Here is a 24,506-nt window from a genome sequence, read left to right as displayed (position 1 = left end):
TGTTACTTGCTTGTTAAGAAAGATTCAAACTTTAAGTTTTAGAATCATATCTTGTGATTTCTTGTGAATCAAGTCATTAATTGTGATTTTAAAAATCAAATCTTTTTCAAAAACTAATTTCAATAATATCTTTTCAAAAATATCTTCTTATCTTATCTTTTTCAAAAATTTGATTTCAAAATATCTTTTCTAACTTCCTAACTTCTTATCTTTTCAAAATTTGTTTCAACTAACTAACTAACTTTTTGTTTGTTTCTTACCTTTTTCAAAACCACCTAACTAACTCTCTCTCTATTTTCGAAAATATCTTCCCCCTTTTTCAAAAATTTCTTTTTAATTAACTAATTATTTTATTTTTATTTTGAATTTTCGAAAAAAAAAACTACTAACCTTTTTCAAAAACTATTTTCAAAAATCACTAACTCTTTTTCAAAAATTATTTTCGAAATTTCCCCTCTCTCATCTTATTCTATTTATTTATTCATCTACTAACATCTCTCCCTCACCCACTAAAAATCCGAACCCTCTCTCTCTTTTTATGAGTTCAGATTTTTCTCTTCTTCTTTTCTTCTACTAACAATAAGGAACCTCTTTACTGTGACATAGAGGATTCCTCTTCTTTTCTTTTTCTCTCCTCTTTCTTATGAGCAGGGACAGAGAAAAAGGCATTCTTGTTGAAGCTGATCCAGAACCTGAAAAGACTCTGAAGAGGAAATTAAGAGAAGCTAAATTACAACAATCCAGAGACAACTTGATTGAAAATTTCGAACAAGTAAAGGAGATGGTAGCCGAACCCAACAACAATGCAAGGAGAATGCTTGGTGACTTTACTGCACCAAATTCTAATTTACATGGAAGAAGCATCTCCATTCCTGCCATTGGAGCAAACAACTTTGAGCTGAAACCTCAATTAGTTTCTCTGATGCAGCAGAACTGCAAGTTTCATAGACTTCCATCTGAAGATCCTTTTCAGTTCTTAACTGAATTCTCGCAGATATGTGATACTGTTAAGACTAATGGAGTAGATCCTGAAGTCTACAGGCTCATGCTTTTCCCTTTTGCTGTAAGAGACAGAGCTAGAGTGTGGTTGGACTCTCAACCCAAAGACAGCCTGAACTCTTGGGATAAGCTGGTCACGGCTTTCTTAGCCAAGTTCTTTCCTCCTCAAAAGCTGAGCAAGCTTAGAGTGGATGTTCAAACCTTCAAACAAAAAGATGGTGAATCCCTCTATGAAGCTTGGGAAAGATACAAATAGTTGACCAAAAAGTGTCCTTCTGACATGCTTTCAGAATGGACCATCCTGGATATATTCTATGATGGTTTATCTAAGCTATCAAAGATGTCATTGGACACTTCTGCAGGTGGATCCATTCACCTAAAGAAAACGCCTACAGAAGCTCAAGAACTCATCGACATGGTTGCCAATAACCAGTTTATGTACACTTCTGAGAGGAATCCTGTGAGTAATGGGACGCCTATGAAGAAGGGAGTTCTTGAAGTTGATACTCTGAATGCCATATTGGCTCAGAACAAAATATTGACTCAGCAAGTCAATATGATTTCTCAGAGTCTGAATGGAATGCAAGCTGCATCCAACAGTACTCAAGAGGCATCTTCTGAAGAAGAAGCTTATGATCCTGAAAACCCTGCAATAGCAGAGGTAAATTACATGGGTGAACCTTATGGAAACACCTATAATCCATCATGGAGAAATCATCCAAATCTCTCATGGAAGGATCAAAGGCCTCAACAAGGCTTTAATAATGGTGGAAGAAACAGGTTTAGCAATAGCAAGCCTTTTCCATCATCCACTCAGCAACAGACAGAGAATTCTGAACAAAATACCTCTAATTTGGCAAACTTAGTCTCTGATCTGTCCAAGGCCACTGTAAGTTTCATGAATGAAACAAGGTCTTCCATTAGAAATTTGGAAGCACAAGTGGGCCAGCTGAGTAAGAGGATCACTGAAATCCCTCCTAGTACTCTCCCAAGCAATACAGAAGAGAACCCAAAAGGGGAGTGCAAGGCCATTGACATAAGCACCATGGCCGAACCTGCAAGGGAAGGAGAGGATGTGAATCCCAAGGAGGAAGACCTCCTGGGACGTTCAGTGATTAATAAGGAAGCTTTCCTCTGAGGAACCAAAGGACTCTAAGGCTCATCTAGAGACCATAGAGATTCCATTGAACCTCCTTATGCCCTTCATGAGCTCTGATGAGTATTCCTCTTCTGAAGAGAATGAGGATGTTACTGAAGAGCAAGCTGCCAAGTTCCTTGGTGCAATCATGAAGCTGAATGCCAAATTATTTGGCATTGAAACTTGGGAATATGAACCTCCCTTGTTCACCAATGAACTAAGTGATCTGGATCAACTGACATTGCCTCAGAAGAGACAGGATCCTGGAAAGTTCATAATACCTTGTATCATAGGCACCATGATCTTTAAGGCTCTGTGTGACCTTGGTTCAGGGATAAACCTCATGCCCCTCTCTGTAATAGAGAAACTGGGAATCTACGAGGTGCAAGCTGCTAAAATCTCATTAGAGATGGCAGACAATTCAAGAAAACAGGCTTATGGACAAGTAGAGGACGTGTTAGTAAAGGTTGAAGGCCTTTACATCCCTGCTGATTTCATAGTCTTAGATACTGGGAAGGAAGAGGATGAATCCATCATCCTAGGAAGACCTTTCCTAGCCACAGCAAGAGCTGTGATTGATGTGGACAGAGGAGAATTGATCCTTCAATTAAATAAAGACAACCTTGTGTTTACAACTCAAGGATCTCTCTCTGCATCCATGGAGAGGAAGCAGAAAAAGCTTCTCTCAAAGCAGAGTCAACCAAAGCCCCCACAGTCAAACTCTAAGTTTGGTGTTGGGAGGCCACAACCAAACTCTAAGTTTGGTGTCAAACCCCCATATCCAAACTCTAAGTTTGGTGTTGGGAGGTCTCAACAAAGCTCTACACATCTGTGAGGCTCCATGAGAGCCCACTGTCAAGCTATTGACATTAAAGAAGCGCTTGTTAGGAGGCAACCCAATTTTTATCTAACTATATTTTTCTTGGTTATATGTCTTTATAGGTTCATGATCATGTGGAGTCACAAAATAAATATAAAAATTGAAAACGGAATCAAAAACAGCAGAAGAAAAATCACACCCTGGAGGAAGCATCTGCCTGGCGTTCAACGCCAGAACAGAGCATGGTTCTGGTGCTGAACGCCCAAAATGGGTAGTATCTGGGCGCTGAACGCCCAAAATGGGCATCATCTGGGCGCTGAACGCTAGAATTGCACCCTGGAGAGGAGCTGGCGCTGAACGCCCAAAATGGGCAGCATCCTGGCGCTAAACGCCCAGAACAAGCATGGTTCTGGCATTCAACGCCAGAAATGGCAACAAATGGGCGTTGAATGCCCAAAATGGGCACCAACCTGGCGCTGAACGCCCAGAGTTGTGTGCAAGGGCATTTTACATGCCTAATGAGTGCAGGGATGTAAATCCTTGACACCTCCAGATCTGTGGACACCACAGGATCACCTCAAGATTTGTGGACACCACAGGATCATCTCAGGATCTGTGAATCCCACAGGATCCCTACCCACCTCACCCTCTCTCTCTCCATTCAGGACCATCCCTTCTGTTTTCCATTCACCACTCACATCCATACACACATCCCTCCATCTCCTCCATATCTTCTTCTTCTTCTTCTATTCCTTCTTCTTTTGCTCGAGGGCGAGCAACATTCTAAGTTTGGTATGGTAAAAGCATAAGCTTTTTGTTTTTCCATTACCATTGATGGCACCTAAACCTCTAAAAGAGGGGAAGAGAAGACAAAGGCTTCCACCTCCGAGTCATGGGAGATAGAAAGATTCATCTCAAGGGTCTATAGCTCAGTGGTAGAACATGTGGCTGCAAATCAAGAGATCCCTGAGATACCTCAGGGGATGCACTTCCCTCCACATAAATATTAGGAGCAAATCAATACCTCCCTAGGAGAATTAAGTTCCAACATAGGACAATTAAGGGTGAAACATCAAGAGCACTCCATCATCCTTCATGAAATAAGAGAAGATCAAAAAGCAATGAGGGAGGAGCAACAAAGACAAGGAAGAGACATAGAAGAGCTCAAGGACATCTTTGGTTCCTCAAGAAGGAAACGCCACCATCACTAAGGTGGATTCATTTCTTGTTCTTATTTCTTCTGTTTTTCGTTTTCTATGTTATGTGCTTATCTATGTTTGTGTCTTCATTACATGATCATTAGTAGTTAGTAACTTTGTCTTAAAGTTATGAATGTCCTATGAATTCATCACCTCTCTTGAATGAAAAATGTTTTAATTCAAAAGAACAAGAAGTACATGAGTTTTGAATTTATCCTTGAACTTAGCTTAGTTATATTGATGTGGTGACAATGCTCCTTGTTTTCTGAATGTATGCTTGAACAGTGCATATGTCTTTTGAAGTTGTTGTTTAAGAATGTTAAATATGTTGGCTCTTGAAAGAATGATGACAAGGAGACATGTTATTTGATAATCTGAAAAATCATAAAAATGATTCTTGAAGCAAGAAAAAGCAGCAAAGAACAAAGCTTGCAGAGAAAAAAATGGGCGAAAAAAAATAGAAAGAAAAAGAAAAAGCAAGCAGAAAAAGCCAAAGCTCTTAAAACCAAGAGGCAAGAGCAAAAAGCCAATAACCCTTAAAACCAAAAGGCAAGGGCAAATAAAAAGGATTCCAAGGCTTTGAGCATCAGTGGATAGGAGGGCCTAAAGGAATAAAATCCTGGCCTAAGCGGCTAAACCAAGCTGTCCCTAACCATGTGCTTGTGGCGTGTAGGTGTCAAGTGAAAACTTGAGACTGAGCGGTTAAAGTCAAGGTCCAAAGCAAAAAAAGAGTGTGCTTAAGAACCCTGGACACCTCTAATTGGGGACTTTAGCAAAGCTGAGTCACAATCTGAAAAGGTTCACCCAATTATGTGTCTGTGGCATTTATGTATCCGGTGGTAATACTGGAAAACAAAGTGCTTAGGGCCACGGCCAAGACTCATAAAATAGCTGTGTTCAAGAATCATCATACTGAACTAGGAGAATCAATAACACTATCCGAACTCTGAGTTCCTATAGATGCCAATCATTCTGAACCTCAATGGATAAAGTGAGATGCCAAAACTATTCAAGAGGCAAAAAGCTACAAGTCCTGCTCATCTGATTGGAGCTATGTTTCATTGATAGTTTGGAATTTATAGTATATTCTCTTCTTTTTATCCTATTTGATTTTCAGTTGCTTGGGGACAAGCAACAATTTAAGTTTGGTGTTGTGATGAGCGGATAATTTATACGCTTTTTGGCATTGTGTTTAGTATGTTTTTAGTAGGATCTAGTTACTTTTAGGGATGTTTTCATTAGTTTTTATGTTAAATTCACATTTCTGGACTTTACTATGAGTTTGTGTGTTTTTCTGTGATTTCAGGTATTTTCTGACTGAAATTGAGGGACTTGAGCAAAAATCAGATTCAGAGGTTGAAGAAGGACTGCTGATGCTGTTGGATTCTGACCTCCCTGCACTCAAAGTGGATTTTCTGGAGCTACAGAACTCAAAATGGCGCGCTTCTGATTGCGTTGGAAAGTAGACATCCAGGGCTTTCCAGCAATATATAATAGTCCATACTTTGGCCAAGAATAGATGACGCAAACTGGCGTTCAACGCCAGCTCTCTGCCCAATTCTGGCGTCCAGCGCCCAAACTGGCACAAATACTGGCGTTCAACTCCAAGAAGGACCTCTACACGTGCAACACTCAAGCTCAGCCCAAGCACACACCAAGTGGGCCCCGGAAGTGGATTTATGCATCAATTACTTATTTCTGTAAACCCTAGTGACTAGTTTATTATAAATATGACCTTTTACTATTGTATTAGACATCTTTGGACGCCTGGTTGTTAGATCAGAGGGGCTGGCCATTCGGCCATGCCTGGACCTTTCACTTATGTATTTTTAACGGTAGAGTTTCTACACTCCATAGATTAAGGTGTGGAGCTCTGCTGTTCCTCAAAGATTAATGCAAAGTACTACTGTTTTCTATTTAATTCATCTTACTTCGCTTCTAAGATATTCATTCGCTCTTCAACCTGAATGTGATGAACGTGACAATCATCATCATTCCCTATGAACGCGTGCCTGACAACCACTTCCGTTATACCTTCGACTGAATGAGTATCTCTTAGATCTCTTAATCAGAATCTTCGTGGTGTAAGCTAGAATGATGGCGGCATTCAAGAGAATTCGGAAGGTCTAAACCTTGTCTGTGGTATTCCGGGTAGGATTCAATGATTGAATGACTGTGACGAGCTTCAAACTCGCGATTGCTGGGCGTAGCGACAGAACGCAAAAGGATAGTAAATCCTATTCCAGCATGATCGAGAACCGACAGATGAATAGCCGTGCTGTGACAGGGTGCGTTGACCATTTTCACTGAGAGGATAGGATGTAAACCATTGACAAGGGTGATGCCTCCAGACGATTAGCCGTGTAGTGACAGGGCATTTGGATCATTTTCCCGAGAGAAGACCGAAAGTAGCCATTGACAATGGTGATGCATTACATAAAGCCAGCCATGGAAAGAAGTAAGACTGATTGGATGAAGATAGCAGGAAAGCAGAGGTTCAGAGGAAAGAAAGCATCTCTATTCGCTTATCTGAAATTCTCACCAATGAATTACATAAGTATTTCTATCCCTCTTTTATTATTTAATTTCGAAAACTCCATCACTATTTTATATCCGCCTGACTGAGATTTATAAGATGACCATAGCTTACTTCATACCAACAATCTCCGTGGGATTCGACCCTTACTCACGTAAGGTATTACTTGGACGACCCAGTGCACTTGCTGGTTAGTTGTGCGAAGTTGTGAACCATGGTATTGGCATCATGTTTTTGGCGCCATTACCAGGGAAAGAAAGAGCGATGAATTTTATATAATTAAAGTGTAATCACAATTTCTGCGCACCACAGTTCCTTGAGAAGATGACCCGAGGTTTGAATACTCGGTTAACAATTTTTAAAAGGGGTTTGTTACCTCTGACACCCAAAACATTTGTATGAAAGGACTTTTGAAGGTTTAGAAACTATACTTGCAACGAGGATTTATCTGCAATTTTCTAGACCACGCAAAAGTTCTCTCATCATTGGTCAACAAGGATTCCTCACTTTTTGTTTTTACCAGCATATCGTCGACGTAGACCTCCATCAGTTTCCCGATGTGTTCTGTGAAGACTTTATTCATTAATCTTTGGTAGGTAGCTCTAGCGTTCTTGAGTCCGAACGGCATGACGATGTAGCAGTAATTTGCTTTGGGAGTTAAGAACGAGGTCTTTTCTTGGTCGGGTGGATACATCGGGATTTGGTTGTATCCGGAATAAGCATCCATGAAGTTGAGGTACTTGTATCCCAAAGATGCATCCACTAGAGCGTCTATACTTGGTAGTGGGTAGGGATCTTTTGGGCAAGCTTTATTGAGGTCGGTGTAGTCAGTGCACATCCGCCACTTCCCATTTGACTTCTTTCCCAAGACAACATTGGCTAGCCATAGTGGGTATTTGACTTCTCTTATGAATCCTACCTCCAGTAAGGCTTGTACCTGCTCTTCCACAGCTTGGGACTTTTCTGGTCTGAGCTTCCTACGCTTCTGCTGCATTGGCCGAGATCCTGGGTATACCGCCAGTTTGTGGCACATTAGGTTGGGATCTATGCCGGGCATGTCTGCGGCCTTCCATGCAAAGAGATCGGCATTCTCTATTAGGAATTGTATCAGAGACTCCTTCAGGTCTCTTTTCAAGGTTCCCCCCATATTTGTCATTTTATTCTGAGCATCACCGATTTGGACCTCTTCAGTCTCACTTTCAGGTTGTGGGCGGGATTCTTCGCGAGCTCAAACTCTCCCGAGTTCAATGGTGTTGACTTCCTCTCCTTTAGAGTTGCCTTTGAGGTTCAGACATTCATTGTAACAGTGTCACACAATTTTTTGGTCTCCTTTTATCATAGCGATCCCTTCCGGAGTTGGGAACTTCATACATAGATGTGGAGTTGAAACTACTGCTGCGAGCTGGTTTAATGTTGTCCGACCTATTAAGGCATTGTAGGCTGAGCTCACGTCGACTACTATGTAGTCTATATTGAATGTCCTTGACCGGGTTCCCTTTCCAAAGTTTGTATGTAGTGAGATATATCCAAGTGGTTGGATTGGAGTATCTCCCAACCTGAATAAGCTATTCGGATAGGCTCAGAGCTCTTTTTCTTGTAAGCCCAGTTTGTCGAAGGCGGATTTGAACAAGATGTCCGCAGAGCTTCCTTGGTCTACTAGTGTCCTGTGAAGATTAGCGTTGGCCAATATGATAGTAATGACCATGGGATCATCGTGTCCCGGGATGACACCTGTTGCATCTTCTTTAGTAAAGGTAATTGTGGGGAGGTCGGTTGACCTCTCTCCTTCCCCGACATGATATACTTCTTTAAGGTGTCTTTTGCGAGAAGATTTAGAGATTCCTCCTCCTGCGAATGCTCTATTTATCATGTGGACATGTCTCTCAGGGTGTGAGGTGGTCGTTCAGTTCGTCTGACCTCTTCATCCCTCCTTCTTTTTCTTGGTTCATCCGTCTTGTTAGCTAAGTACCGATCTAGTCGACCTTCTCTTGCCAATTTCTCTATGATATTCTTCTGGTCGAAGCATTCATTAGTGGGATGTCCGTAAATTCGATGGTACTCATAGTACTCTATCCGATTTCCCCCTCCTTTTTTGCTTTTGATTGGACGAGGTGGAGGGATCTTCTCAGTGTTGCATATTTCTCGGTAAACATCTACAAGGGACACCCGAAGAGGGATGTAGTTGTGGTATTTTCTCGGCTTCCCACTGGGTTGATCTTATTTCTTCTTGGACTCTTTGTCCTTGTCCCTGGATGGGTAGGAGAATCCAGATTTGGAGGTCTCTCCTAGTCGTGAGTTTTCCTCCATGTTAATGTACTTTTCTGCTCGCTCATGTACCTCGTTCAGGGATGTCGGATGCCTTTTTGATATGGAGTGGCTAAAGGGTCCTTCTCTTAGGCCATTGATGAGACCCATGATGGTTGCTTCTGTTGGTAGAATTTGTATGTCCAGACATGCTTTGTTGAATCTTTCCATGTAATTGCGAAGACTTTCCCGCTCTCCTTGCTTGATCCCTAATAAGCTCGGGGTGTGTTTGGCTTTGTCCTTCTGAATGGAGAATCTGGCAAGGAATTTTTGGCTAAGCCGTCATCGCATGCATTGCCACCCCTGGAGCCGCACCTTGCTGCCGGTTTGCCATTGAACTGCCACACGCGTTGTCACTGTGGAGAGAGGGAGCAACGCGATTGAAGAGAGGAGGAGGAAGGAGACCGTGTGCCGTCGGAGCCTGCTTCATCACCGCCGTCGAGGTCTTCATCGTCGCTGCCACGGGAGGTTTGTGAACAGAGAGGAGACACGCGAGGAAGGAGGAGCCTTCGCCATCACCGTTCCGTCTCAACCTGGCATCACCGTCGTGCCTTGACGACATTAATGGAGGACGCCGCCGTCGCTTGAGAAGAATCCGAAGTGTGAGAGGAGCTCACAGAGAGGACACGATAGCCAGAGAGAAAAGAAGTGTTGCTGCCATCGCTACTGTCACCGTGGTGGTCGCCGACTCTAGGGCTCGTGATGAGCGGATAATTTATACGCTTTTTGGCATTGTTTTTACATAGTTTTTAGTATAATTTAGTTAGTTTTTAGTATATTTTTATTAGTTTTTAATTAAAAATCACAATTCTGGACTTTACTATGATTTTGTGTGTTTTTCTGTGATTTCAGGTAATTTCTGGCTGAAATTGAGGGACTTGAGCAAAAATCTGATTCAGAGGTTGACAAAGGACTGCAGATGCTGTTGGATTCTGACCTCCCTGTACTCAAAGTGGATTTTCTGAAGCTACAGAAATCCAAATGGTTCGCTCTCAATTGCGTTGGAAAGTAGACATCCAGGGCTTTCCAGCAATATATAATAGTCCATACTTTTCCTGAGTTTAGGTGACGCAAACTGGCGTTCAACGCCAGCTCTCTGCCCTATTCTGGAGTTAAACGCCAGAAACAGGTTGAAAAGTAGAGTTAAACGCCAGAAACAGGTTACAAACTGGCGTTTAACTCCAAGGAAGACCTCTACACGTGAAAGCTTCAATGCTCAGCCCAAGCACACACCAAGTGGGCCCCGGAAGTGGATTTCTGCATCATTTACTCATTTCTGTAAACCCTAGTAACTAGTTTAGTATAAATAGAACTTTTTATTATTGTATTTAGAATCTATCATATTTTGATCAGTTTTATGCTATCTTTGACCTTTATGGGGGCTAGCCATTCGGCCATGCCTGGACCATTATCACTTATGTATTTTCAATGGTAGAGTTTCTACACACCAAAGATTAAGGTGTGGAGCTCTGCTGTTCCTCATGAATTAATGCAAAGTACTATTGTTTTTCTATTCAATTCAAGCTTATTCCTATTCTAAGATATTCATTCGCACCCAAGAACATGATGAATGTGATGATTATGTGACGCTCATCACCATTCTCACCTATGAACGCGTGCCTGACAACCACTTCCATTCTACATGAAGATGAGATAGAATGAGTATCTCTTAGGTATCTAATACAGGGGACCGAGTCCGAGATATTAGAATCTTTGTGGTATAAGTTAGAATCTATGAACGGCCATTCCTGAGATCCGGAAAGTCTAAACCTTGTCTGTGGTATTCCGAGTAAGATCTGGGAAGGGGTGGCTGTGACGAGCTTCAAACTCGCGAGTGCTGGGCGTAGTGACAGACGCAAAAGGATCACTGAATCCTATTCCAATATGATCGAGAATCGACAGATGATTAGCCATTCAGTGATAGCGCATTGGACCATTTTCACTGAGAGGACGGGATGTAGCCATTGACAACGGTGATGCCCGACATACAGCTTGCCATGGAAAGGAGTATGAATGATTGGATGAAGACAGCAGGAAAGCAGAGGTTCAGGAGGAACGAAAGCATCTCTATACGCTTATCTGAAATTTTCACCAATGAATTACATAAGTATCTCTATCCTAGTTTATATTTTAATTATGTTTTAATTATCAATTCTCTATAACCATCTGAACTCGCCTGACTGAGATTTACAAGGTGACCATAGCTTGCTTCAAGCCGACAATCTCCGTGGGATCGACCCTTACTCATGTAAGGTTTATTACTTGGACGACCCAGTGCACTTGCTGGTTAGTTGTGAGAAGTTGTGACAAAGTGTGATTCACGTTTGAGAGCACCAAGTCTTTGGCGCCATTGTTGATGATCGCAATTTCGTGCACCAGCTCGCCACTACCACCATCTGAGCTCACTACTGCTGATGATGGTAAGCCAAACCGCCGTTAGAAAAAGGGTTCAGGCCGCTGCTGCTGCTTGCGTTTTGAGCTGCTACACTGCATCTACCATCGAAGAATGCTGCTGCGTCGCCGAAAAACCACTGCCGGTAAGGGTTTTGTTATTATCTTTGGTCCTTTTTGAATTTTGGAAATACTGTAGTCACTGAATGTTGCTGCAGCTGCCGCCTTGGTCGCGTGGAGGGATGAAGAGCCACTAGATGTCGACGCACCTTGCCTCCGCCACCTCTATCACCGGAAACAGCTGCCGAGTCCTCTGTATTGGTAAGCATTTTTTAGTCGAAAGGCCTTTTGTCGTTGCTCTGTAAACTTATACTGAGGCGTTGCGGCATTGTCCGTCATAGGGTTGTGTATTCATGCGTGCATTTCATGCTCGGAGTTTGCAGCTGCCTCGTTTTGTCATTTCAGTAGGTATTTATGTTTCGAAAATCCCCACGTTAGTGTTCTATACGTGTATTAAAGCTTTTACGATATTAAGGTTCTTTGGATTTAGTAAATGAGGTTGCTTGTTGTGATTTAGAGATGTTTATGCTGCTGCGAAAGTGTGTGGGGCCTTGCTTTGAAGCTGCTGTTGATTTTGGGTCGAGACGAAAGGCTTTCTAAGAGGCTTTTGGGTTATGGTTTCAATTTATCGAGGTAGAGGCCTTTTCAGAAAAACATATTTTACAAATTGGAATTATTATATACGGATATTATGTGGTAAAAATGTATACTTGAGTGATTGTATAAGTCTTATGTGATGGTTGTTTTGGACGAACATGAATGCTTGGTTGATTTGATTATTATTTGGTTTTGTGAAACAGACAGTTTTGAAGTGTTTCTTTAAAGTCACTTCTTTAAAGCTTTGAAATCAAGTTTACTTCTTTGGAAATTGACTTGAGTTTGATTTGGTTTTCTTGAAATATGAAAATGGAATGTATCTTTGGATTCAGTTGGATTTTGAGCTGATTTGGTTTCGGACCCTTTAAAGAGGGTTGTGGAATAGTTTGGATGGGACTCGGAAAGGGTGGCAGAGTCCATGTTTTAGGGGAGGTGCTGCTGAAATTCTGATAGAATCCGAGACTTTATTGAAATGTTATTTGGAAAATTATGAGTTAAAGACTTCTACTATTTTATTTTGAATAGTTAAGAAAAGGGATGACTTATGCTTTTGAAATGAATTATTAAAAAAGAAATTATGATTTAGTCTTGTTTCTTAAGAAAAGTATTGTATCTCTTTTGGGAGCAAGTTATTTAGATGAAACTTATGTTTTAAGGCTGTTTTAAATGTGAAGAGGGTTTATGTCTTTGAATTTGACTTGAGGGTTTCAATTGGGGGAGTTTCAGTGACTTTGAAAAAACCTGAATGTCTATTGACAAGTCTCATTTTACAATATTTTGGGAAAAAAATTTATGTACTCTTTGAATTCTGAATTTTTGTAAGACAAAAACAATTTTTAAGCAGTTTGAAACGCTTTAGATTTAATCATGGAGTTGAAGCTGATTTTGTTTAAGTAAAAGAAATGGTTTTGAAAGGAGTAATTGATTACATGACTTGGTTTGGCTTAGATTCTATTTTTATTACTCAAATCAGGAAGCCAAGGTTTTAAAGATTTTAAGCGAACTTGAGGAAATGAGTTATGTTATTCTCCCCTAAAGACTTGAGACTCTGCCAAGGAACTTTTGTTACAAAATCTTGTTTTTGGATGGATGATTTTGAATATTTCAGAAGAGATCTTTAATTGCCATGGTTTTTTTTTTTTGGAAGTTTTGGAAAGAGAATGCCGAGGGTGGCTTTGTTTTAAAAAGGGAACCTGTTTTGAGTAAAAGTGGCTTATGAGCCTGAAATGATTTGAGGAATGGGAATTGTCAAGCCAAGGCCAAAAAGAATTGATTTTTGATTTCAAAGTAAAGTAAATTGGGAAAAAGTGACTTATAGCTTGAATAGTGACTTTATGAGTTTGATAATGTTGGATGGTGGAAGTGTTATTATGTTATAAGCCGGAATGGCTGTATATGACAATGAATTATGGCTGATTGTGGAATATGTTATGAGCCGGATGGCTGAGTATGAATATGAATGGTTATTGAATTGATAAAGTGATTGTTGCACTTCCAATTATCTGAGATACGAGTTTCCCTGGGTGAAAGCAGTGGCTAGCCACCACATGCTCCAGGTTGAGACTCGATACTCTGCTGACCCTATGTCGTAAGTGTGGCCGAACACTGTGAAAGTTCCAGATGAGCTCGCCCCCGTGAATATACACAGTGAAGGTGTTAGATGTGAATTATGATTATGATTGTGAATAACTCGAGTTGGGGATGCACGACAGAGGGACAGTTCAATGGTTAGCTACCAGGACTTGTCGGGTTGGCTTTATAATTGACAGATGAGACTCATCAACCATTAGGGCAGGCATTTATCATATGCATCTATGTGACATTGTTTGGGTGTGCATATTGTACTTGGTTTTCCTTTGTGATTAATTGTGGTTAACTACTAATTGTTCTACTTGAAGTAATTGTTTGTTTGTGCTTGAACTTTCCTACTTGTGTTTGCAACTGGGATTCTGTTGGACCGTGGTGATTGGTTATTGTTTAGACTGTTTGGGCCTAGGACCGTGATTGATCATGAGGTAGGCCGAAGGCCATGTTTGGTTGATGTTTCTGGTTTAGAAAAGTATGAAAAACTAATCTAGTTCAGCATAGATCAATCTTTTGAAAGGCTTTTGAATTTTTACGAAATGAACAGTTTCCTCTTTTAGAGAAGATTTCAGATTTTCTTTATTGTAAACCTTTGCTTTTGAAAAGATGCATAAGGCGATTATTAATCACTGTAACGATTTTATCTCGCGTATCCTATTATAGTAATTTTGCAACCCTATAGTGAGAACCCTTTCGAGGATGATGTTCTCACTTTCCTATAGGTCTTTTCTTTTTCAGGTTACGAACAACGAAGTTCGGAAAAGCTTACTTCTTTTCTGTTAGACAATATTTCTGTATTGTTTTAGTATTTATGTTTCCCTCGCCTTTGACTTTGCAAGTTTTGTAAGAGGGATAGGATTTTGATATGAGATGCTTGTAAATTAATATGTATGTATATGTATATATATACGTATTCCTGTGAGTATTGCAACTTATATTGTAAATATGAATGTATGTTTTTGAAGAATTCGGTTTAAGTTTTAAATAGGCTCGTATTTTAGTATTAAATATTATAAGAGTCGTCGTCATACCCGAGCTATCAGAGTGGCGCAGCCGGAAGCGTGACATTTTGATAGTTGGGGTGTTACATTATGGTATCAGAGCAGTCTTTCCTGTAGAGCCTAAGGAATGGACTGACTATACTTCAATTGCATGCTCTGAGTGTTTGTCGTGCAATAATCTTGTCGAATGACGAGAAGTAGGGCTTTATGCACATGATGGTTTATTGATTAACGCTGTTAGTCTTGCATTGCATAATTCTTGGTATTAAGTTTGGCTGGCTTAATACTAGTGAATTATGTATATGGGAGCACTAATGGATTGTCATAGACGATATACGAGTAATAGGTAACGCGATTAGTGGGTCTTAGGAACGTAGAAACTATTTCTCGAGGTTATTCAGTTATGTGTCTTGAATTCTGTTCGAGTCGACTTGTTCTTTCATAGCCTAACTTGAAGTTATTGTTTGCTAATCCTTTTGAAAGATAGTTTGATTTTTCAACCCTATTCCTCTATTCATATGCATTCTTGTTTGATCCTAATTGCATATGCTTGCTTGAAATCCTTGTTGTATGTATCTTTCTCTGTTTAAATTCTTCTTCTTGATTCATGTATTCTTTGATATAACCTTGAACTCGTCTTGATGCGATGTGCCTTTTTAGTCCTTATTCCGAGTCCATTCTTAAAGAAATTGTGATTCAGTTTTTCTTTTATTTGACAGTAATTGCAACCAATTTTAAAATTTTTATAAAATTGTTGTTGATTCGATATACACTTATCTATATAAAACTTTGAAAATTCCTTATACAGTTTAACAACTATTTATTTCTAATACCTCGCCCGTACTTTTACTGGTTTACGGAACTACACTTATTTTAAATACAATTTGACTTTCTAATAACTTTACTATAGCTCCAATGCATATCTTTATTTAATTATGTATTTGGGTATTTTTCAAAATTTTGGAAAGAAAGGACTTTTCGCTTTTATTCCAATTGATTTTGTTTGATAAACTTCACCTAATTTATTTTTTATTTGAGATTGGTTTAGTATACTACATTGTTTATGCCATTGTTGTTCCTTTGAAAATGTTGGACTCATATCTTTCCTTCTTATGAACGCACTTGTTCTTTTTTTTAGCTTTTTATCTCTATGAATGTCATACTTGATTCTGTTTTTAATCATTCTTCTACCTCTTATGAGCACTATCATCAATCCCAGCTTCTCTTCTCTTGTGAACCTCATCCTTATATGAGTCAGCTTGATTTGTTTCAATTTCGTGCATCGTTTATCCTCTCATTGTTTTGCCGGAGTTCTTAGTCAAAGATTCTTTCTCGAGAATTGCTATTGATGACTTGATTCCCTTTTAGTACGTCCTAATCTTCTTGAATGTTCTTGTGAGGTGGTGATTTCAAGTATACTCTCGGAGTTTTGCTTTGGAACTTTATAAAGACGTTTTGATTCCTCTTTAAGGTTATTGTATGTCCAATTTTTCTGTTTCTTGATTGTAATTAAAACCATTCTTCAATTTTGACGAAGTTGTTTTAAAGTTGGCACGCACTATTTTAAATGAAGTTTTGAAAAGCTTCCTTATTTAGTAGAAACATGTCCGTTTTGTAACGCACTACTTATTCCTGTACCAACTTATAAGCAAATTTTACCTCAGATTTTCTTTTCTAAATAGAGTTTAACTTTCTCTTTCATCCTTGCTATAATTTTTATACACGCTTGTTTGAATATGAACTTTGAGAAATTTTGATCAAGCATTTGATTTTCTTCCGAGTTCTATGAATTACTTTTGGTTAAGTTGTGCACCTCACTATCTTTCTGAAATATTTGAGGGAATATTTTTACTCTTCGTCAAACCCGTGTTCATTTTGTTTTAAAACTCTACATAATCTACTTCAACATAAAATTATATTAAAGTAATGCCACATTTATACCTTTGTTACTCTTTTACAAAGTGCATGTTGCGCACCTTTTCTTTGAAAATGTGAAATAGTTTTTGAAAGGTTTTTCACTCTTCATGAGCAATGCATTCGAAAGTATTTAATCTTACTCTTGAGTCTTGTAAGCTTTGTTTTTGGCTTTAGACATTCTTCTTTTGTAAACCATATACTTCTTGACTCAGCTTGATTTTGTCCAAACTACTTGGTGCACGAAATTACAATCACACTTTTGCAATTTCGCACAACTAACCAGCAAGTGCACTAGGTCGTCCAAGTAATACCTTACGTGAGTAAGGGTCGATCCCACGGAGATTGTCGGCTTGAAGCAAGCTATGGTTATCTTGTAATTCTTAGTCAGGATATCAGTAATGATTCTTAGTTTTAATTGTAAAAAGTAAAAGAACATGAAATAAATACTTGTTATGCAGTAATGGAGAATAGGTTGAGGTTTTGGAGATACTCTGTCTTCTCAATCTCTGCTTCCCTACTGTCTTCTTCTTCACACACGCAAGGCTCCTTCCATGGCAAGCTGTATGTTGGTGGATCACCGTTGTCAATGGCTACTCATGAGCGGATAATTTATACGCTTTTTGACATGGTTTTTAGTATGTTTTTAGTAGGATCTAGTTACTTTTAGGGATGTTTTCATTAGTTATTATGTTAAATTCACATTTCTAGACTTTACTATGAGTTTGTGTGTTTTTCTATGATTTCAGGTATTTTCTGGCTGAAATTGAGGGACTTGAGCAGAAATCAGATTCAGAGGTTGAAGAAGGACTGCTGATGCTGTTGGATTCTGACCTCCCTGCACTCAAAGTGGATTTTATGGAGCTACAGAACTCCAACTGGCGCGCTTCCAATTGCGTTGGAACGTAGACATCCAGGGCTTTCCAGCAATATATAATAGTCTATACTTTGGCTAAGAATAGACGATGTAAACTGGCGTTCAACGCCAGCTTTCTGCCCAAATCTGGCGTCCAGCGCCAGAAAAGGAGCCAAAACCAGAGTTGAACGCCCAAACTGGCACAAAAACTGGCGTTCAACTCCAAGAAGGACCTCTACACGTGCAACACTTAAGCTCAGCCCAAGCACACACCAAGTGGGCCCCGGAAGTGGATTTATGTATCAATTACTTACTCATGTAAACCCTAGTAGCTAGTTTATTATAAATAGGACCTTTCACTATTGTATTAGACATCTTTTGAACCATCTTTGAATCTTTTGATCATCTTTGGATGCCTAGTACTTAGATCAGAGGGGCTGGCCATTCGGCCATGCCTGGACCTTTCACTTATGTATTTTTAACAGTAGAGTTTCTACACTCCATAGATTAAAGTGTGGAGCTCTGCTGTTCCTCAAAGATTAATGCAAAGTACTACTGTTTTCTATTCAATTCATCTTATTTCACTTCTAAGATATCCATTCGCACCCAAGAACGTGATGAAGGTGATGATTATGTGTGACGCTCATCACCATTCTCCCCTATGAACACGTGCCTGACAAACACTTCCGTTCTACATGAAATAAGCTAGAATGAATATCTCTTAGATCTCTTAACCGGAATCTTCGTGGCATAAGCTAGAATGATGGCGGCATTCAAGAGAATCCAGAAAGTCTAAACCTTGTCTGTGGCATTCTGAGTAGGATTCAATGATTGAATGACTGTGACGAGCTTCAAACTCGCGAGTGCTGGGCGTTAGTGACAGACGCAAAAGGAGGGTGAATCCTATTCCAGCATGATCGAGAACCGACAGATGATTAGTCGTGCTGTGACAGAGCATGTGAGCATATTTTTCACTGAGAGGAGGGGATGTAGCCACTGACAACGGTGATGCCCTTGCATAAAGCCAGCCATGGAAAGGAGTAAGACTGATTGGATGAAGATAGCAGGAAAGCAGAGGTTCAGAGGAACGAAAAGCATCTCCATTCGCTCATCTGAAATTCCTACCAATGATTTACATAAGTACCTCTATCCCTATTCTATTAATTATTATTCGAAAACACCATTATCAATTTATATCTACCTGACTGAGATTTGCAAGGTGACCATAGCTTGCTTCATACCAACAATCTCCATGGGATTCGACCCTTACTCACGTAAGGTATTACTTGGACGACCCAGTGCACTTGCTGGTTAGTTACACGGAGTTGTGAACCATGGTCTTGGCATCATGTTTTTGGCGCCATTTCCAGGGAAAGAAAGAGCAATGAATTTTACATAATTAAAGTGTAATCACGATTTCGCGTACCAGCTACCATCCTTCCTCTCAGTGAAAATGGTCCAAATGCGATGTCACCGCACGACTAATCATCTGTCGGTTTTCACTCATGTTGGAATAGGATCCATTGATCCTTTTGCGTCTGTCACTACGCCCAGCATTCGTGAGTTTGAAGCTCGTCACAGTCATCCCTTCCCAAATCCTACTCGGAATACCACAGACAAGCTTTAGACTTTTCGGATCTCAGGAATAGCCGCCAATAATTCTAGCCTATACCACGAAGGTTCTAATCTTAGATTAGAAACCCAAGAGATATGCACTCAAGCTATTACAGATAGAACGGAGGTGGTTGTCAGGCACGTGTTCATAGGTGAGAATAATGATGAGTGTCACAGAGCATCACATTCATCAGGTTGAAGTGCGAGTGAATATCTTAGAATAGAAACAAGCGTGATAGAATGGAAAATAGTAGTAATTATATTAATTCATCGAGACACAGCAGAGCTCCTCACCCCTAACCATGGAGTTTAGAGACTCATGCCGTAGAGAATACAATATGAAACGTGTGAAGTGTCATGAGATGTCTAAATACAATAGCAAAAGGTCCTATTTATAGAAAACTAGTAGCCTAGGGTTTACAGAATTGAGTAAATGATGCAGAATCTACTTCCGGGCCCACTTGGTGTGTGCTTGGGTTGAGCATTGAAGCTTTCACGTGTAGAGACTTTTCTTGGAGTTAAATGCCAGCTTTTGTGCCAGTTTGGGCGTTTAACTCCAGCTTTTATGCCAATTCTGGCGTTTTGACGCCAAAATTTTTATGCTGACTTGGAACGCCAGTTTGGGCCATCAAATCTCGGGCAAAGTATGAACTATTATATATTGCTGGAAAGCCCAGGATGTCTACTTTCCAATGCAATTAAAAGCGTGCCAATTGGGCTTCTAATGCTCCAGAAAATCCACTTCGAGTGCAGGGAGGTCAGAATCCAACAACATCTGCAGTTCTTTTTCAGCCTCTGAATCAGATTTTTGCTCAGGTCCCTCAATTTTAGCCAGAAAATACCTGAAATCACAGAAAAACACACAAACTCATAGTAAAGTCCAGAAATGTGATTTTTATTTAAAATCTAATAAAAACATAATAAAAATTAACTAAAATATACTAAAAACATACTAAAAACAATGCCAAAAAGCGTATAAATTATCCGCTCATCACAACACCAAACTTAAATTGTTGCTTGTCCCCAAGCAACTGAAAATCAAATAGGATAAAAAGAAGAGAAAATACAATGAATGCCAAAAATATCTATGAAGATCAGTCTTAATTAGATGAGCGGGGCTATTAGCTTTTTGCTTCTAAACAGTTTTGGCATCTCACTTTATCCTTTGAAGTTTAGAATGATTGGCATCTATAGGAACTCAGAATTTAGATAGTGTTATTGATTCTCCTAGTTCAGTATGTTGATTCTTGAACACAGTTACTTTAGGAGTCTTGGCCATGACCCTAAGCATTTTGTTTTCCAGTATTACCACCGGATACATAAATGCCACACACACATAACTTGGTGAACCATTTCAGATTGTGACTCAGCTTTGCTAGAGTCCCCAACTAGAGGTGTCCAGAGCTCTTAAGCACACTCTTTTTGCTTTAGACCACGACTTTAACCGCTCAGTCTCAAGTTTTCACTTGGCACCTTTACGCCACAAGCACATGGTTAGGGACAGCTTGGTTTAGCCGCTTAGGCCAGGATTTTATTCCTGTGGGCCCTCCTATCCACTGATGCTCAAAGCCTTGGATCCTTTTTATTTTACCCTTTCCTTTTGGTTTAAAGGGCTATTGGCTTTTTCTGCTTGCTTTTTCTTTCTCTTTTTTTTTTCTTTTTCATCTCTCTTTTTTCTTTTTTTTTCGCATATATTTTTTTCTGTAAGCTTTTCACTACTTTTTCTTGCTTCAAGAATCATTTTTATGATTTTTCAGATTATCAATAACATTTCTCCTTTTTCATCATTCTTTCAAGAGCCAACAATTTTAACATTCATGAACAACAAGTTCAAAAATATGCATTGTTCAAGCATTCATTCAGAAAAACAAAAAGTATTGCCACCACATCAAAATAATTAATCTGTTTTAAAATTCAAAATTCATGTACTTCTTTTTCTTTTTGCAATTAAAAACACTTTTTATTTAAGAAAGTTGATGGATTCATAGGACATTCATAGCTTTAAGACATAAACTTTAACTTTTATTAATCATGGAATAAAAATAAGACTCAAAAATAAATATAATCGCAGGGGGTGTTTGGTCCTACAAGGGAGAGCTTCTGGCGCTTCAGCTCCTGTAGCTCACGCTCCTGCTTCTCCTGTTCCTTAAGCAGCTTGCAGAGCATGCAATTTTGATTCTACTGTTCTTCCTTAAGTTGATCCACAGCTTCTTGCAGCTTGGTGACAGATGCTTCTAGGCGGGTCCAGTAGTCAATTTCAGGGATTTCTGGGAGGAACTCCTGCGCCCTCCTTTTGATGGAGTTATCTTGCACTTGTTGTCCTCCCATTGACTTCTTGGTGATTGGGTGTTCGATTGGGATGAATTCATCTACTCCCATTCTCACCCCAGCATCTTTACATAGTAGAGAAATTAAGCTTGGGTATGCCAGTTTGGCTTTAGTGGAGTTCTTGTTTGCAATTGTGTAAATCTCACAAAAAATCCGATGATGAATCTCCACTTCGTTTCCCAGCATAATACAATGAATCATCACTGCTCTTTTGACAGTGACCTCAGAGCGATTACTAGTGGGCAGTATAGAATGCCCAATAAAGTCCAACCAGCCTCTTGCGACTAGTTTGAGATCTCCTCTCTTGAGTTGGTTTAGGACACCTTTTGAATTGGTTATCCACTTAGTTCCAGAGAGGCATATGTCCTCTAGAACTTGGTCTAACCCCTTATCTACTCTCACCATTCTCCTATTAAAGGATTCTGGATCATCTTGTAGTTGAGGCAGTTTGAAGACCTCTCTTATTTTGTCCAGGTGGAAGTAAATAATCCTCACTTTGACCAGAGTTCTGTAGGTATGAAAGGCGGTTTCAGTGATTCTCTGCTTATCTGTCAGCCACAAATTTGAGTAGAATTCCTGAACCATGTTTCTTCTAACCTTTGTCTCAGGATTAGCTAGAATTTCCCATCCTCTGTTTCGAATTTGCTCTTGGATCTTCGAATATTCGTCTTCTTTCAGATCAAATTTAACTTCCGGGATCACTGACCTCAGACCCATTATTTTGTGGTAATGGTCTGCATGTTCTTTGGTTAAGAACCTCTCTTGATTCCAAAGACTCTTTGGAGTATTCTCTTTCTTGCCTCTTGAATTGGTTTGTTTTCCCTTAGGAGCCATGATCTTAATGAGTCTTAGCTCAGTGATCACGGAAAAACACACCAAACTTAGAGGTTTGCTTCCCCTCAAGCAAAAGAAAGGAAAAAAGAGAGATTGGAGGAGAGAGAAATTCGAATGGTGGAGAGGTGGGGATGGCCGAATGTGTATTTATAAGTGGAGGGGAGGGATTTCAAAAATTTGAAAAAAGATATGATATAAAGATATGATTGGTGAAAGAAAAAAAAATAGAATCATGATATGAAAAAGATCAGATTTTTAAATGGAAAAGATATAAAAGAGTTAAATCTGAAAATTTTTTGATGTATCTAAGAATTAAAAGATAATATGATGAGTTGGAAAAGATTTGGAAAGAAATTGAGAAGATAATTGAGTTTTTGAAGAAGATTTGGAAAAGATTTGAAAGAAATTTGAAAAGGGATTTAGAAAATTGTTGAATTTTTTAAAATTTGAAGGTGAATGATGAAAATTTGTAATATGTTTATGCAGAAAATTATAAGTCAAAACATGAAAATTTAAAAAATTTTGAAGTGGAAAGCAAAATCCTCTCCCCCTGCCTTTCTGGCGTTAAACGCCCAGAATGGTATCTATTCTGGCGTTTAACGCCCATATATTGGCCATTGTGGGCGTTTAACGCCCAGCCAAGTACCCTGGCTGGCGTTAAACGCCAGAAACTCCTTTGTCACTGGGCGTTTTTCTGAACACCCAGGATACTGCAAGTATGGCGTTAAACGCCCAGAATGGCACCCATTATGGCATTTAACACCCAAAATGGGATATTTTTTGGCGTTAAACGCCCAGAATGGCACCCATTCTGGCGTTTAACGCCCAAAATACCCCTTACTGGCGTTTTCTTGCCAATGAGCTCCTTTTCTCTGGTTTTTACACTGAATCCTTCTGTAACTCTATCAATTCCTACAATTTGATGATTAATCTTGAAGAAAATTTATATCAAACTTCTATAAGTATTAATTAAAACAAATAACTTGCTAAGGGCTAGGTTGCCTCCCAGTAAGCGCTTCTTTATTGTCTTCAGCTGGACCTTGACTGAGCTTTATTCTAGTCTCAGTTTTGAGCATTCTTGCTCAAAATTGCTTTCAAGGTAGTGTTTGATTCTCTATCCATTAACAATGAACTTTTTGTCAAAGTCAATATCCTGAAGCTCAATATATCCATATGGTAACACATATGGTCCCCTCCACCGGGATTTCAATTTCCCGGGGAATAATCTAAGCCTAGAATTAAACAGCAGAACCTTCTATCCTGGTTCAAAGACTCTAGATGACAATTTCTTGTCATGCCACCTTTTGGCCTTTTCCTTATAAATTTTTGCATTTTCAAAAGCACTGAGTCTGAATTCCTCTAGCTCATTTAGTTGGAGCAATCTTTTCTCTCCAGCTAACTTAGCATCCAGGTTTAGGAATCTGGTTGCCCAGTAGGCCTTATGTTCCAGTTCCACGGGCAGATGACAGGCCTTGCCATACACAAGCTGGTATGGAGATGATCCTATAGGAGTCTTGAATGCTGTTCTGTATGCCCACATAGCATCATCCAAGCTTTTTGCCCAATTCTTTCTACGAGCAATTACAGTCCGTTCTAGGATTCTTTTTAGTTCTCTATTAGAGACTTCAGCCTGCCCATTTGTCTGTTGATGATATGGAGTTGCTACTTTATGGCTAATTCCATATCAGACCATAGCAGAGTAAAGCTGTTTATTGCAGAAATGAGTGCCCCCGTCACTGATGAGTACTCTGGGAACACCAAATCTGCTGAAGATATATTTCTAGAGAAACTTCAGATCTGTCTTAGTATCATTAGTGGGTGTGGCAATTGCTTCTACCCATTTAGATACGTAGTCTACTACCACCAGAATGTAAGTGTTTGAGTATGATGGTGGGAAAGGACCCATGAAGTCAATACCCCATACATCAAATAACTCAATCTCTAATATCCCTTGTTGAGGCATGGCATATCCATGAGGTAAGTTACCAGCTTTTTGGCAACTGTCACAGTTACGCACAAACTCTCGGGCATCTCTATGTAGAGTAGGCCAGTAGAACCCACATTGGAGGATCTTAGTGGCTGTTCGCTTACCTCCAAAATGTCCTCCATACTGTGATCCATGGCAATGCCATAGGATCTTCTGTGCCTCCTCTCTAGGTACGCATCTGCGGATCATTCCGTCTTCACATCTCTTAAAGAGATATGGTTCATCCCATAAGTAGTACTTTGCATCAGAAATTAGTTTTTTTGTTTGCACCCTACTGTACTCCTTGGGTATGAACCTCACAGCTTTATAATTGGCAATGTCTGCAAACCATGGTGCTTCCTGAA

At 39.6% G+C, this 24,506-nt stretch overlaps 1 non-coding gene across 1 annotated transcript; it reads right to left on the bottom strand.

Moving 5' to 3' along the window:
- Positions 1 to 1,177: 1,177 nt before the first annotated feature.
- Positions 1,178 to 1,285, bottom strand: LOC148544789 (small nucleolar RNA R71). Its single transcript, XR_015900359.1, has one exon. It is a non-coding gene; the product is annotated as a small nucleolar RNA R71 (small nucleolar RNA).
- Positions 1,286 to 24,506: the final 23,221 nt, after the last annotated feature.

This window comes from Arachis ipaensis, chromosome B9, assembly GCF_059453495.1.
Source record: "Arachis ipaensis isolate K30076 ecotype BB chromosome B9, ASM5945349v1, whole genome shotgun sequence".
Lineage (NCBI taxonomy): Eukaryota > Viridiplantae > Streptophyta > Magnoliopsida > Fabales > Fabaceae > Arachis > Arachis ipaensis.
The sequence above is the reverse complement of the archived record's forward strand: the minus strand, read 5'-3'. Positions and strand labels throughout refer to the sequence as shown.